This window comes from Anomalospiza imberbis, chromosome 3 (assembly GCF_031753505.1).
Source record: "Anomalospiza imberbis isolate Cuckoo-Finch-1a 21T00152 chromosome 3, ASM3175350v1, whole genome shotgun sequence".
NCBI classification, from domain to species: domain Eukaryota; kingdom Metazoa; phylum Chordata; class Aves; order Passeriformes; family Viduidae; genus Anomalospiza; species Anomalospiza imberbis.
The window spans coordinates 108086634-108102387 of record NC_089683.1 but is presented as its reverse complement, the minus strand read 5'-3'; the positions used below and the strand labels follow the sequence as shown (position 1 = coordinate 108102387).

General features: G+C 38.7%; 1 long non-coding RNA gene across 1 annotated transcript; it reads right to left on the bottom strand.

Moving 5' to 3' along the window:
* Positions 1–1266: 1266 nt before the first annotated feature.
* LOC137469990 (uncharacterized) lies at positions 1267–5840 on the bottom strand. Its single transcript, XR_010996856.1, has 2 exons — positions 5595–5840; positions 1267–1491 (listed from the first exon to the last, which is right to left on the bottom strand). It is a non-coding gene; the product is annotated as an uncharacterized lncRNA (long non-coding RNA).
* Positions 5841–15754: the final 9914 nt, after the last annotated feature.

The following is a 15754-nucleotide window of genomic DNA, read 5'->3' as shown; positions in this document are numbered from 1 at the left end:
CTGTTTGTCCAATTCTGGAACATTAAAGAAGAAATACAACACTGCTGTTGTAATACAATAATAAGTACTGCTATTTAATATAGGTTGTGTTAAGAAAAAACTATACTTAACAGCAGATATGATGATTTTGTCACAGCCCTCTTTGAGCAAGTGAAGTATTGCTCAAAATTATGATTACACTTGTTCTGGTTAAAAAAAAGTAAACATGAGCTTGACTGGGACAAAACAGGTAAAAGTGCGAGGAGGGTTTAGTAGTTCTTATGAATCTATCGATAGAAACACTGTTGCTATAACAACAGTATATCAGAAGGATGGGGGGAAGGACCAGAAACACATTACTTTAATAACTAAAAAGATCTTGCTTCAGATCTTCTCATTACATGCTAGAGCTCATTTACCACAGGTAAGTAAGTACAGACTTCATGCCATACACTTCAAACCACAAAATATCTGTTTTTTCTTTACTACCGTCACCTTTTACATCCAAATACTTCAGAAAATGTTAGCCATTATAGCACCCTTGTGAGGCAAGGGGCTTTAGCACTGCTGCTTGCCATTTGGGTACATCAGGGAGCAGTGCCTCAAATTAAACTGCCTCAGATCATATTAGAAGCCTTCCACAGAATCAGGACTGTATTCCTGACTGACATACCCATGTGTGACCTTACCTTCTGATCTGTCTTTCCACCAGTGCCTAACAGATGCTCAGCCCCTTCCCCACCTTTCAGAAAAAGGTCAGACATGGATATTTTGGTAACAGAGAAAGCTCTGTGCAGAATAACAAGTGTAGTGAGCATTAGGGATTCCTCCACTGTTTGTCACAATTACAAAACGGGCTCCCCAGGTTCCTGTTAAAAACAGAGCTTTCCTCATTTGCACAAGCTGTACTTATGGAGAAGAAAATATCTGGAATGGTGTCTCTCTTTAAAGGAAAAATTGTCTCTAAAAAAATGAAATAAATTTGTCATCTGCATGACACTGCCTGGAAAAATTACCCCTCAGGCCAAAAACTGTCAAGATACTAGCTAATGTAGTTTTTCTTTTCTTCCTTTCCCTCCCTTTAGAGTATTCCTCTAAGGGGTGAGTTACCACAGTTCTTTATTACCCTGGAGTTCCTAAATGCTATTATTATTCCTTGGGCACATCTGACTGAGAGCTCTTTAACTTGCTTCCTAACAGGTTTCAGCCTAGCCTATCTGACATAGGACAGATTCTTATAAAGTCACCATAATTGATTTATAAAGTTTTACATGTTGCATGGAAGGCTGATTTTTAGCTATGACTTTTATCAGTCTTCTTCCCTCAAATATATGTAGGACGTCACAAGGATTTTAGCAAGTTATTCACTAGGCTTCTGTTGAATATTCTTAACGACCATACAAGGTTTTTTTTCTGCATATCTGCCTTGTAGTCGTGAAACTATCTCCCAGACAGTGTTTAAGGTAACTCCATCAAGCATTTCTGTTGTAAGAACAGATGGGGAATAGGACACTGTCAAGTAGCAAAATTGGCCTTTTACCTATAACACTACTATTCTACTTCTTTACAGATGCCAGTAGAGAGAAGTATTAGTGAGTGCCATGACATGTAGCCCCCAGATGCTTTTCTGCTCATGTTCCCTCTTCCCATCAGACCCATGTGAAGAGTTGAATTCCTGCTCCTCGGGAGTTTTGACCCCATGTCTCCCATCTCTTTGCAAATGTGCCACTCTACATGGCTTTACAGGTAGAGAGGGGGACCACAGGACCTTTTCTAGGAGGGTTTATATTGTGGTCCCTCACTTCAAAGAAATATTCTCTGTGACCACCTTTCCTCCCCTAGAATATCAGTTCAGGTCTCTCAGGATCAAATGGCCAGACCTACCACTTGACTAACAGACAAAGAGTACAGCAGTACCAAAATCGTGGCACATGTGTTCATTTACAGGAACAGATCATTCAATGAGTCTTTCTCTCTGCACAACAAGCAAGGGCAATGCCACAGAAAACCATGGCCCTTCACTGTATTCAGCTCACCCTGAGCAGAAGCCTTCAGATCATAGCTCAGTTCGATAATAGGTTCAAGTGCTTTGGCCCTCAGGGAAAAAGAAGAAAGAAAAAATGACAAAAATAAAAAAGCACTTTACCGACTTGAAAGAAATTCTACCAAAGAGAAAACAATTCCTGAATGTCTTCTCCTGTAAATGGCATCAAGTCATTAACTTCCTAATTTCCCATGTCATTTACTAGGTGAATCTAGTCACTGTCCATTGTGCTTTAGCATTATTTTACTAGTCACATTTCCTCAAAATAGAGGAGTGCTAAATCTTCTTCTTCCCTTAGTGAGAGACCACAGAGAATTTCTAAAGCTAGGTATAACCATCCAATCTCTTTGAAAATCTGAATGATCCAACAGTCTTTGCAATTTTTTTGTGCTCACTGAGACTCGCTCAAGGTCACAGAACTATGTATTGCTATAGCAATTGCTCTTGCTATTGTATAGCCAAAATGGCTTCTCTTCTCTGGACCCCTTCTCCAGACACTTTAAAGTCCCAGCTTCAATGTTTGTCACTTCTAAAAGCACGCTATTTTTTTGCTTTCTGTTTTCCCTCCATGTAAAATGTATCCCAGTGTAGTTTTCTTAGTTATTGCTACTGCACTTGAACTTACAGAACTTTTATTCCTTTTTTTTCTTAGTGATGATAAATATCACCAAGGGCCTGTGGTAGGACAGGCGTAATGCCAGAGCCTAAGTGGTTTTGTCTGTCTAGATTTCTAATACGTTTTTAATTGGAAGTTTATTGAGCACTGAGGTGCTTCCTTCACACTGTCTGGGATTCTTTGGAATTTGCCATACATGTATTTGCTAATATGCTAAAGTAAACAAGTTGTACTTGAAAGATAGACATTTGTGCAATGGAAAGGTCTCATTCAAATCCTTTTCAGCAGGAATCCAAGTCCAAGGACAACAAATTGTTTATCCCTTGTTCCTGTTTCTTATGCAGCATTACCCTCGAAGAGCATGCATATATTGGCCAGCAACATCGCCCCTGGATCTCAGGCACAGCCTGTTCCCTCTGTAGAGAACACCCTTCTCCTGACCCTGGATAAATGATTACAGAGCAGCTCTGATTCAACACTGACTTTCCTGCACTGCATCATTAAGCTGAAACACAATAAAACTCTCTCTGCCATTGTCCACAGGTCTCAGCATCCTCCACCCTGATAAAAACTAGTTTTGTGCTTAAAATTATCTCTGCACTTCACAAAGACAGCACACTGGGTGCTTTATTCTCTTTGGCAGACTCACTTTTATGTAATAACTGTATACATTCCCAGACAAAGGAACTCTTGCTCTTACATATCAAATCTTGCAAGATTTATGCTTTTCCAGAGCAATTATCCACCTTCGTTTCATGCAGCAGTGACTGAAGTTCCCAACAGAACCCCATCAAAATCCAGAACAATTAAATCATGCATCCTTATTATGGTTTTGTACCCTCACTATCATGACTCCATCTAAAATACTGGCTTTCTGAAAAATATTCTACAAAATATTCTACAGTGTGTAAGGGAAGTTAACCATCTCTTATTACACAAAAACAGTGAACAATTACTACTTTCTTCCAGAGTCTTCCCAAGGGCAGCCCATAAATAATACAATTCCTACTTAAGGAATACAATAGGTGCTAAACTTCTGCACAGGGACTCTCCAAGTTTACCTCCATGTCCCCACTTTTTAACATGAATCCAACTAGAAGATTTGGTGTAGATCACAAAACGGTGTCAACAGACTAAATTATCTAACAGTAGTCACACCTCCTTATTTTACACCTACTCTCAAGAGCTGGCAGGATTCAAGATGTGTATATTGGGGCTTATTGTAAATGTCAGTCACGAAACTGCTCAGCTTTGCTCCCAGAGCTAAGCAAAGTCTTTCAAAATCAATGGATCCTGGTCTCTTGTTTTCCCTGTATCTTCAAATGCAGAAAACTATCTGCAACAGGAAAAAAGGAAGCACACAATGTCACAGGGAACTAAAAGGATGGTTCTAAAAAATTGCTGGATCATTAGCAATATTTGAAAGGAGCATTAGCATGAAAAAAAACCTGTAATTAGAAACAACCTTTCCTTATTCTGCCAAGAGGCTGACTGCTTCTAATGTGATGAAAGCAAGCAGGATAGCTCCATTTTGTAAACACAGGGAGCAGAGACCAAGAAATACATGCCAAAAGGAATGATTCTCTGTAAGAATTCTGAAGATTTGTAGATCTGGTACCAAGAAGAAAAGTTTCTCCTGGAATTCCAGCTTGTGGAATCCAATTCTTCACTCAGAAACCCAGCTTTCATTTTCTCTATAGAATAAAAATCTTTAAAATAGGGAACACAAATCTCAGTAAATATAGAAAGTAAAGTACAGTCACAATATTGAATCATATTTTCTGTCCAATTTTTTTTTCAACCTGCATCAAGAAGGTACGTGCCAGAACAGTAGAAAACTAGAAGTGCTATTCCAGCTTTGTAAACAGGAACATCAATTTGGTCTCTGACATTTTCTTTAACATAAGAAGAACAGGCTTAAATCTCAACAAGAAAAAATATATCAATTATTTATAAAGATCCACAAGCAGATTCAGGAAAACAAAATAAAAAGATACTATATAACACTGTGTAGATAAAACTAACAAACCCCAGAATAAATGAGATTTTTCAGGTACATTTACATGCCTGAACCCAACAGATTTCAGTTTATAAATTCAAATCACCTTCTAGCACCTACAAAATTAACAAAACAAGAGCAGAAAATCTGACCAAAGAGTGACAGTCTGTCTCTTCCCTGTCCCTCTGAGACAGGTTCTCTCTGTCCAGGTCTGCCAAACTGACTTGCTCTGTTGCAAGGCCAGAAGAGGGATGTCTGTGACTGGTAATCCACCCAGAGGCTTCCAGTATCTTATTACAAAAACACATCTTCTGTCTTACGGCCCAGAGATGAAGGACAACAACAACAACAACAACAAATTGCATAGAATGGGTGGGAATTTTAAGATTTCTTTGGCAAATAAGCTAGCAAGTGGATTACGAGTGGAAATCCTGTCATGCAAACCCTCATGGACTGCAGAGACAGAGGGGCTCCAATGCCTCTTCTTCAGCATATGTAACAACTTCAAGTGTTGTTCTCATTCTTCCATTAATGTAGACAGCTTTCTGGAAGAGATCTTATCATGAGTGTTGTTGACGAAATCTTTGTCACTTGTGCAAAAAAAACCCCAAAATATCCATGCTATTTTACAGCTGGATAGATGAAGGCACAAAAGGGAACTCAAATCCAGAGCTGAAAACAAGATACAGATTGCCTGTCCCAAACAGCTTGGGCAGGCTTTCTTCCTCAGCAAGGATCACAGCAGGCCTGACAAGGCACCACACTTGTTCCCTCTCACAACAAACCTTGAAGAGCTGAGGCAGACATTAATTAGCCCACCCAACTGTGGAGGTTGATCAGCCCTATTTAAGCAGTTCTGACTTCCTTCAGGCACAGCCCAGGGATCTCTGAGGCACTTCTGCTTCACAAATTTGATATACGAGCTTGACTTCACAAGAGGTAAATGTCCAACATACATCTGCAAACACAGAGGAATGGCAGTGGTTTCCATGGCAATGTTCATCTAAAAAGAACTCTCAGTTCATCCATCACGCTCCCCTCTGCCCTGTATCCCAGAAATGAAACTCTCCCTGAGCTTATCAGCAAGCTCACAAAAGGAGTACATCAACATGTAGGCCTTCTGCTTGCAGGGTTCCCATGGGTCCCTGGAGGGCAGAGAAGCCCTTGGGGACATGCCTGATGTTTTCACACACAATGAACAATTAGATGATGAAAGCCCCCTTGGGCTTGAGAGTATATTTTAACTGTGAGCAGTTTCATCTTCAGGTTCCATATTAGGGTACAAAAACACAATAATCTTAGTATCCAGGCTAAGGTTCTACTGATGCAACAAACTCAAAGCAAGATACAACAAGATGCTTTTACAACCTGAAGGCAGACCTCCACATGCCATTTCTTAACTCATACTAGTGTCCATATCCTCATTCCTCTTTTCCTGCATTATCAGGCAGCTCTAGCCATGTGAAAGGTAAATAGAAAAACCCTCCAGTGTGTGGTTATCTGAAGCTGTCATACATAGTGCATATTTCTACATGTAGATCTGTGCAGACAGGAAGATAGAATCCCGCTCTGGGGTCCAACATGCACAGTGCAGCTCCTGTCATTATACTATTTGCAAGTTACTGATACACTACCATGACTATTTACAAAAAACAGATATGTAAGAATGAAAAATGTTTGTCTATCCCTCTCTGTAAAGTACACGGACATCTGCAGAAGAAAATCTTGCTACCTGCTATAATGTTCATATCTTCCATATATCTGCAACCTGAAGTGTTTATTCCCTTTCACATAAGAAATACGTGAATCCTAACTAGGAATTAATGTCTTGAACCTGTAGTCTGTTTTAAAGAAAACTTGCCTTTTTTTTTGCTGCTACTTATTTCCAGGCAAGTGAAGTTCATGTCAGAGACCCCCTTTCCTCCTGTAGCTCTCCTTATTTAATCTCTTGACTTTCTTCTATTAGAAATATCTCTTGGTCTGTTCCCTCCCCAGCTCTCAGATCTCTTGCCTTTTATTTCTAGTTATGTGAAGAATAACTGAGAACCTTTCTACAGTACCTGTATTTTTAGAGAAAGCGAAGTGCTTTGGTGTGTGGGTGCTGGACTGCAGACTGAAAATGCAATAATACTCCAGCACAGTCTGTTTCAGTAACTCTTTACACAGCACAGGGCCATATCTCACAGCATCCAGGTCTGACCTAAACCAGCAGCACCATACAGAGGCATCTGCCACTGACACCACTCACTGCTCTGCTGGGGATGCCAACACTTCCAGCCAGGGGGTAAAGCCTGGCAAAGCTCACCCATCATGCAGGGACACCCATGGAAGGGGCATGTTCAGTGAATACACTTTCAGCTCTGAATTTCCAGCTTTGCTGTGTTGAGCTCTGAATACTGATGCTGTAGTGTGTGAGAAAGAAGGGGAGAGGATGTCCAGTGCGCATGAACAAACACATGGTAATAAATATTTTCTTGAGACAGAAACCAGTAATCTAACAAAATAACCAACACTGAATCACAGCTGTAAGCAAATGTTAATATACTACTTATTAAGATATCAGATCAGTTAGCTGGTTCCTTTTATGAGTTCAGCACAGAGAAAATGAATAAAAATATGAATGAAACCTCACCTTCCCATAGCACAGGATATTTACTCTAGTGAATGTTGAAACCTCTTTAAAGGTTACTGAAGAATTCCTTTGTCTCAAGAACTTGCCTTCCAAAATAAAAGCAATACATTTTGCAAGCACAAGTTGTACCTGAGCTGGCGTAAAGCTAGGGTGCCAGATTTGGTATATAATAATCTATACTGAGAGATAATGCTGAGTCATTTCACAATTAGCTACAAAGGTGGTGTTTGGGACTGGAAAACCGGTATCTGCTCCCAAAACAGCATATAAGATGTCAGTTCCTATAAATCATTAAAACCCCACAACCTAAAATCTCTCCAATTTTACTTCTTCCTACTCATCTTATGGCACTGCAGCTTCAATCCAGATTTGATCTCTCAGACAGCAATACTGCAGCTATTCTGGAAAATGTCAAAAACATTTTATTTCTTCTCCACTTTAATAAGGATAATACAGTATTTACATATTGTGCCAGAGTGACCTGAACTTAAAACTTGCAAAAAAACAATCATAATGGCAATTTAAATGCTAAAAAACTATGAACCTTGTCTATAATTCAAGTAAAAGGAATATTTGTTCCATTACTAAGTCTAAGAGGCCTCAATTAACAACTAGAGGAACAAAATGCATGATCAATATCCATGCTGAACTAAAAAAGTAAAAAGAAGCAGAAGCAGACTTTTGCTGAAGAGCGTTAAATATTTTTGACACCTGAGATTAATCTTTTGCTTTTCAAAAGTTTTGCTGTCCACTTGAAAACTGAAATGAAAAATGGACCAAAAAACAGTTTTCATATATGAGACTATCTATCCTTATTACTACATTTTGAGATTTAAAATTCCTCTGAAGATACCTATTAGAGAAATTAAATGGTTTTATTTAACAGGAAGAAGTTTTTCTAGGCAACATATGTGCTGCAACAAAATTTACACTACCCTCTCCCACTCACAAACAAGTTTCCCAGCCAGAAAAAAACAAAACCCAGGCTCTTTATAAATATGCAAGCTTGGAGTAGTTTGTAGAAAAAGAACTGCTTCTTGGCACGGAGGAATGCATGCCATAAAGGAGCATCAACTGGGTACACAGGAATGGAGGGAGAGTATGCCCCCCACTGCAAAACTTCTCCTGGCATGACAGCAAGTATGCAGGGAAGAAACAAAATCTTTAAATGCTACACTGGGGAAACACTCAAACACTTGTCTGCCCTCAATGTCTTCTCTGAAGCATAAAAAGAGAGCCACTTACATAGAGTTTAACCACAAACTATTATTTTCAGGATAAAAGCTCCACATAAGGAGGGATATGAATTACAGGGGAGAAATAGCAGCAGGAACAACAATAATAATCTGTGTAGATTCAAAAAGAGTACATTGAGTAATCCTCTTAATTTTATACTTGAGGACTGTTCTACCAATACCCAGCACAAACCTTCCCAGAGTTGAACATACCATCACAAAGTCAACTTTCAGTCAGAGAACTTGCATTTTCAGAAAATATGTTCTGCAATAGCTTAAAAAACAAATTTACAGGGTCCTCAATCACCTCCACACTACAAATTTCCATTACATTTTGCTAAACTAAATTTGTTTACTCTGGTGCAAGAGCTCCTAATGTGACAATAACAGAAGATTTTTATAATATGTCAGATTATTCTGTGGTAAAAAAATTGACACAATTTACAAATAAGGTCAGGACAGAAGGTGAATTGATTTTATTAGCAATGGACCAAGGTCTAACATTTTTCAAGCTAAAACTGGAAGCAATTTTGGGTGTTGAACAAAATCTGTTGCCTGTAGTTCTCTCTCAAGCTTCCTTACTAGCTTATGTCTTTCTGCAGAGAGGTGGGAGGAACTGCACTCCTTTCAGATAAATTTGATCTTCACCTCTTTCAGAAATTGCCACAATTACCAATTATGATTGTGTACATATCAGCATCTTTTCTTAGGAGTGTTTTTTTAATGTAAAGAGATAGCTAGATCCCTACCTTATGCACTCGCCTACACTCCAGTTCCATTATGAAAGCAAACACACATTTTTCAAAGCACCTGACAAAAAAATCCTTGAGTCCCATTTCCTGGCAGCCAACACCTGATAAATCAACAGATCATCTAAGCTTTCCATAGTCTGTTTTCTTTACTGAAAATAGTTTATTTTTACATCAGAGAAGAAAAAAAAATGTAAGAAGTCTTACTAAAATAAGTAGAATCTAGAACTAGATTATTGGCCCTGGGCAGAGGAAAAAAACCCAAACATGACATCTCTGTATTTAGATGAGATACATAATTGTATAATAATTATTATACATAATAAAATTTTGACTGCTGTCATTCAGTTTCATGTAAGGTTATGGGGGAAAGAAGACTTTGGTACAGAAAACAAGTATCCTCTTAAAACAGCTATTTTCTGCATCTAAGGGACTGACTCACAGGTTCCCTGGGCCATTTACATCTTTCCTCAACCCTGCAAATAAAATTGTGTTCTTTGCAAGGTGTCTCCTTCATGTCTTTTCCTTGGAAACACCAAGAATGGATTGGCTGTGACATTGTGCTTTGAAATACCGTCATTAGCCAGAGTTCTGAAAACAAAAGGCCTCGTCTTGGCAGCTCCCATTTTCTTGCCTTTGTTTTCTTTTAATAGTAAAGACAGACAGGAGCTCATACTTGCCACAACACCCACTTGCCTGAAATTACCTATTCCTTCATAGTGCTGCTGAAGGGGCCCATTTGATGAGATTCCTAGGGAAGGTGCTAAAAACCAGGGGGTTCCATCTTGGAAAACGTGAACAACACATCACATTTCTAATTAGAAAAGCTAAGGATGTATTCTGTCTTGGAAGCTTACATGAAACACAGCAGTGATAAGGAAATACTTTTGGACTTGACCTTAAGTAACTTTCAAATAAAATTGTGAAACAAAAGTTAAAACATCGCAGCCTACAAACAAGAATGTATGGCTGCCCATAAAACACTTGGATGATGCATGTCTGTAAACCACATATTTGACTCCTAAGAGCACTACTCAAGTTTTGAACAATTTTAAGACATGAAACTTGGCAGACAATGCTGTTTACTAAAATCTCAAAATGCAACATGATGCTGGTTAAATAGAGAAATCTATTTTTTTTTGCTCCTCCAAAGGAGATTGAATTTTGGTTGTTTTTATTTGATAAAGCACCTACCACTTCAAAAGTCTGCATCTCTGTTCTACATAAGGTTCAAGAAGATGAGAAATAAATAGATAGACCAAAAAGTACCTTGACTTCCAAGCTTCCTTAAGAAACTCTTCATCACTGAGAGTTTTTAGAACACAGAAAGAGCCTGTGTTTTTTTTCCACTGGCTCATCTCAGCACAGTGGAGCAAGATGGGTGGTATAGAAAGCATGCATACTACAGCTAATTAACTCAATTTCTCCAATTTCCAATTATCCATCAAAATATCTTGCAAGATGACAACATTAGGCTCTCATTCTCATCTCTTCTCAGTATTATAAACCATGTCATTTGATTGGAGTATGCTAAGAATAAGAAAGTGAATATGAGACACAGGAAAAGAGCAGCTGATGGCAAAAAGTGGAGAACATGGGAGGTGGAGCAGGAGGACACCGACAGCAGAAAACCCATGGAAAAGAACAGGGAGGTGCACTGAGTGCTGGCCTGTTTCAAACACTGCCTAGGGCTGTGCAGTAGAGAGCTGGCAGAGGGAGAAATTCCCACAGCCCAAGCTACTGCAGCAGTTCTGAAACTTCCACCAGGCCATGCACCAAAAAGCCAGCCACACGTCTGGGCAGAGAACCATGGCTGGCACCAGCTGGCTTGTTAGGCTTGGAAGGCAGCAACCCAAGATGTATCCCTCCAGGAAATTAACCCAGCAGCCTGGGTGGAAAAACAGAAAGTAGAGAAAGAAAAGTGAGAGAAATCTCATCCCTGATATTTCAATAGCTAGAGGCTGGCACAATATTTTTTACTTCTCTGCTTTTTTTTTTTTTTTTTTTTTTGTGGAAGAAAAGCCATCTGTCAGTTTGTTTGATAGCCTAATTCTCCCTTAATTCAATCCTGTTAACTTCTGTCTTAAAATTCTACTGAAGGTATTTTTGGTATTGCAGCTGGTAGAGAGAGGGATGGTTTTGCAGGGAGAGGGAGGTTAGATTTTTTCAATCCTGGGAAGGAATCATATATAACCTTTTTTAAGCTACCATAACTGCCATAACTGTAGCATTAGTAGATTAGTATATTTTTTGCCTTAGCCTGCACTGCTCTACAGTTTTCCTAGTAAGCTACTCAGATTTCTTAGTTCCTCCCCCTGAGATAGTAAAAATGCAGGGCTCTGGTCTGTTATAACCCATAAAGGTTTTGGTAGTCACAAAAGGGACTTTCTAACTATGGCCTCCCTCAATGACACTAGCTGATCTTCACTATCTCCATTGTGTGCATAGTTGCCACAGGATTTCCCCAGGGGATATAGGATCTCTCCTGCATGGAGTGACTCAGAAGGGTCTCCAGGCATCCATTGGGAACCTTTGGGGTCAGGGCTGGGAAGCTCAAGCACTAGAAGGTAAGCTGGTTCATCCCAGCAGCTGCTCTGCAAAGGCCACACATCACCTTCAGCTGAAGGCATATTAAACACCTCAGAACAAGATGCTTTTTCTTTAAAAACCAAACCAGAAATGAAGAAAAACCAACTAAACAAAACTACCCATTTGAACATCCCCTGGTGAAAGGCATACAGGCACAAGGTGATATGGATGACACTGGAGAGGCCAAGGATATAAAGAACTCAACAAGAGGCACATATAAAAATAGAAAAAACCAAGAACTGGGAAAAATAGGTATTAACCATTTTAGAGGTAATAAACAAATAGTTAACCAATAAATTCTCACCATATATGGAGCTAATTTAGAATGTAGTGACGTAATGTGAAACTGCAAGACAGACAAGAAAAAGCAAGGTAAGAACACTTCTTAGAATATGTTTCAAAAAATACACCATGTTCTGCCCAGTGATGATGATTTGAGACTGTCACAGCCCATTGTAAAATCTTCACCCCTGCCTGAGCCAACCTTAGGATTCAGAGAGACAGAGGAGAGCAAACATCACATCAGAGAAAGGGTAAGCACAGGGACACCTTAATGAAATGTTCCTTAGCAGCCATTAAATCTATTCTCCACCAGCTTCAATATTGTTTTGAGAAGAGACAATACAGCAGCCATCTATTTGTTATGGATTTCAAAGCTTCATTCCTCAACCAGCATGCAGCAGAGCTGAGAAAAATCCATTTGAAGAAAAAAAAACAAACAAAACAACTTTAGAAACCAGATGGAAAAAATCTGAAAGGAAGCTTTGGAAATAAATTTTTCTGGATCAAAATTATATCAGCAATTAATTGTGATGTGTGAAAGGACAAAAAGTCAAATGTTAAAGAAAACCTGCAGCAATTTCTCTCAATCCAGCTAAGAGTTCACAAGAGAAGAAATCAGCTTAGACTGTAAAAAATGATAAAGTGTAAGGTTTTTCGATCCTTTTAGAAAGAAATTTTTTTAAAAGGACATCATGCTTTGAGCTTATGTGTAGCTATCTTCAGAAAAAAAGGGTTTAACAGGTGAAAATATATTATGATAAATATCCTTTAAATGTTATGCCTTTTCACCATTTTATCCACACCAATAAGCTTCTCCTATTCTAAGAGAGTCTAGCAAGTTTTGCACACATTTTCCGCTGAGAACTTTAGACAACTAGTGGTGTTTCCACTTTGCAGCCCCAATACCCCTTTTTTGGCTGTTATTCCTTTACAGATTCACCATTGCTAGAGCATGAACAACTTAGCATCCCCTTTACTGAAAATGGCTTAATAATTGCAAGCAAAAACTTAAAGTCAAACTCAAATATAAAAACCGCATGAAAGTGTCATGGTGTCCTCTCAGCTTTACTAATTCCTCACTGTATTTCTAAGCAGTTTTTTGTTGTGACTTGGTTATTTGATGACAACATCTCACAGTATATTTGTTCCTCAGAACTAAAACAATAATTGCTTCATTTACTGCACTCTCTCACCATTTATTCACAACTGTATTGAAAACGACAAAGTGGCTAAAAAATAGTCAGAAAACCTTAACTTGTAAACATGATGAAGCAAGGAATGGATTACCTATTAGAAGATTAAAAGGATTACCTATTTAGAATAGCGCACGTTAAAAAAAACTACTACGTGAAAAATCAGACAATAATAAAAACAAGGCTTATCTTAGCTCATTTGAACAACAGATATAGGCTCTGTCTGCCCCTCCTTTATAGCTTAATACCTAGTCTGAATCCACTAGACATCACTGTACTTCTACAAATCTTGGGAACTGAGGGACATTCTACTGCATACTTCTCAAAAGAGGAGCAATTTAGGAAAGTTGGATAACAAAAACGGAGATATCTGCCTGGAAATACTTGTGTTTTTCTCTAAATGCAGTATTCTTCCACTCACAGAAGCATCTGTGTTTCAGCTTAATCTTAGGAAATGTATAAGTTGCCTGCACAAAATGAAATGATGATGCTCCTCCATCAATTAGATCCTGTTTGCCTGAGCAGGCTGATCAGAATGAATGGCCAGAGATTTACATGAGCCCCATCTGGTTTGGATTCTGTATCCAAAGAGAATGCAGGTAGAATAGTATTTCTTTTCATTAAATATAAAGAGCATTATTCACCAAAATATCTGCCTAATATTTCTCTCAATGTATTTTCTTCATTTTGCTAAAACCACCTTATATTAGCTTGCCATCACGCAGCTTGTCGTCACCACAGTTTTTACCATAGCAACCTGTTATCCTACATCATCACACAAACCAAAGCTGAGCATGGCATTGTCTGCATGCATATGAAGTTTTAATTTAGGTCAGTATTCAGAGCTACCAGCTAACAAAGTGCAGTCACTGGCTGCCTCTCATATGTAGAGCACAAGGAGATGTGCACAGTATGTACCGAGGCAACATACGTAATGGAGGTGGTTTTGCAATGCCACAGGGATGGAAAAACTCTAATTATACCTCCCAATTTAAACCTTTATTACTTTTCTTCCTTAACTCCTGTAATCATGCTGCCATTTGTAATGGAAGGGTATGGATGGGCCTCATAGGGATGCCAAGAACTTCCATGTATGCACAACTGGAAGAGCCAAGAACTTCCATGTATGCACAACTGGAAGAGCACAGATCCTTCTCTAGGCACCACAAAAGACCAAATGCAAACCCTTAATTATGCTCTTGAAAACCTAGATGTCTTATTCTACTCCTCAAGGGAAGCAGATGATTTTTAGCCCAGAGATCCAACTATATTTGTAGTTTATGCCATAAAAATTAATCTCAGAAGTATAAATCTATCCCAGGAACCAGAAATCCAAATCCTGCAAATACTAAGAAGTACTTTTATTTATTTGGCACTTCTGTAAGATGACTTCAGCTGTCATATATTTTCAAGACTGTTGTAACAGTAGCTGTGGGAAAAGATGAGCTCAGCACCTGCAACTAACTACAGTATTGAGAAGGCATTTGCTCGAGTTCAGTATTTCCAGTTACCTACTGGTTTTAGCTTGCTCACTGCACCATTGAAGGAGGACTGAGGAAAAACATTACTCAATCGACAGCCACAAACTAGAGAACTCTTAGCCATGAAAGATGATAAAAGTGAAATATCCTAAAAAGAACTTGAATGGCTTGTAGGGAATTGGAAATCAAAATTAACACATCGAAACAATGTTATATACAACATACATATTTTTTTCTCATTTTCAGCATGGAAAACAAAACGAATTCTCACATTTTCCAGAGGGTTGCTTGAAGATTCAGAATTTGAAGTCTGAAGTAAATGATCCCCTCGAGAGCATTTATTTGGGCCTTTCATTTCTCATCATACCCAGGGTTAGCAAAATCTTTTACTTATTTTAACCATGGCCTCAAGAGGAAAGCAGTGCATTGATTCTGAGGTTTGGGCAAATTCTCAAAAAGCAGTCTTGGTCTACAAGACAATCACTGTTGCTAGGGAAACCTGTAGGGGTTCTGTTTTGTTTTTAAGCTTCCTTTCCTTATCAATTTCTCCTTGATACTTTTAATCACAGTACAATTACCAAAGTGGTGCAGATGAGTGCTCTCCACTTACAGAAAAAAACTCCAACTCTTAAAACCTTCACTGAGATTTCCAGACCCCTGTAGCACAGCCTTCCTGTTCAGAGTGACACTTGGAGTGTCGAGTGAGGTTTAGTTGAACTCCAGACAACTAAATATAATATCCAGCTCAGACCATATGCACTAGGTAAAAAAAGATGTCAAAGCCGGGACACTAGAAAAAGATTTTAAAAGTCCACAATACCTAAATACAACATTGATTTACACAGTATATAGGAGAAAAGTCAGGAACACTTCAATCTACTAAAAATTAATCTATATTAAGAAAAGCTGCCATGAAACATCCTGATGTTTCTTCACTGCTGTACTAACCTATGTG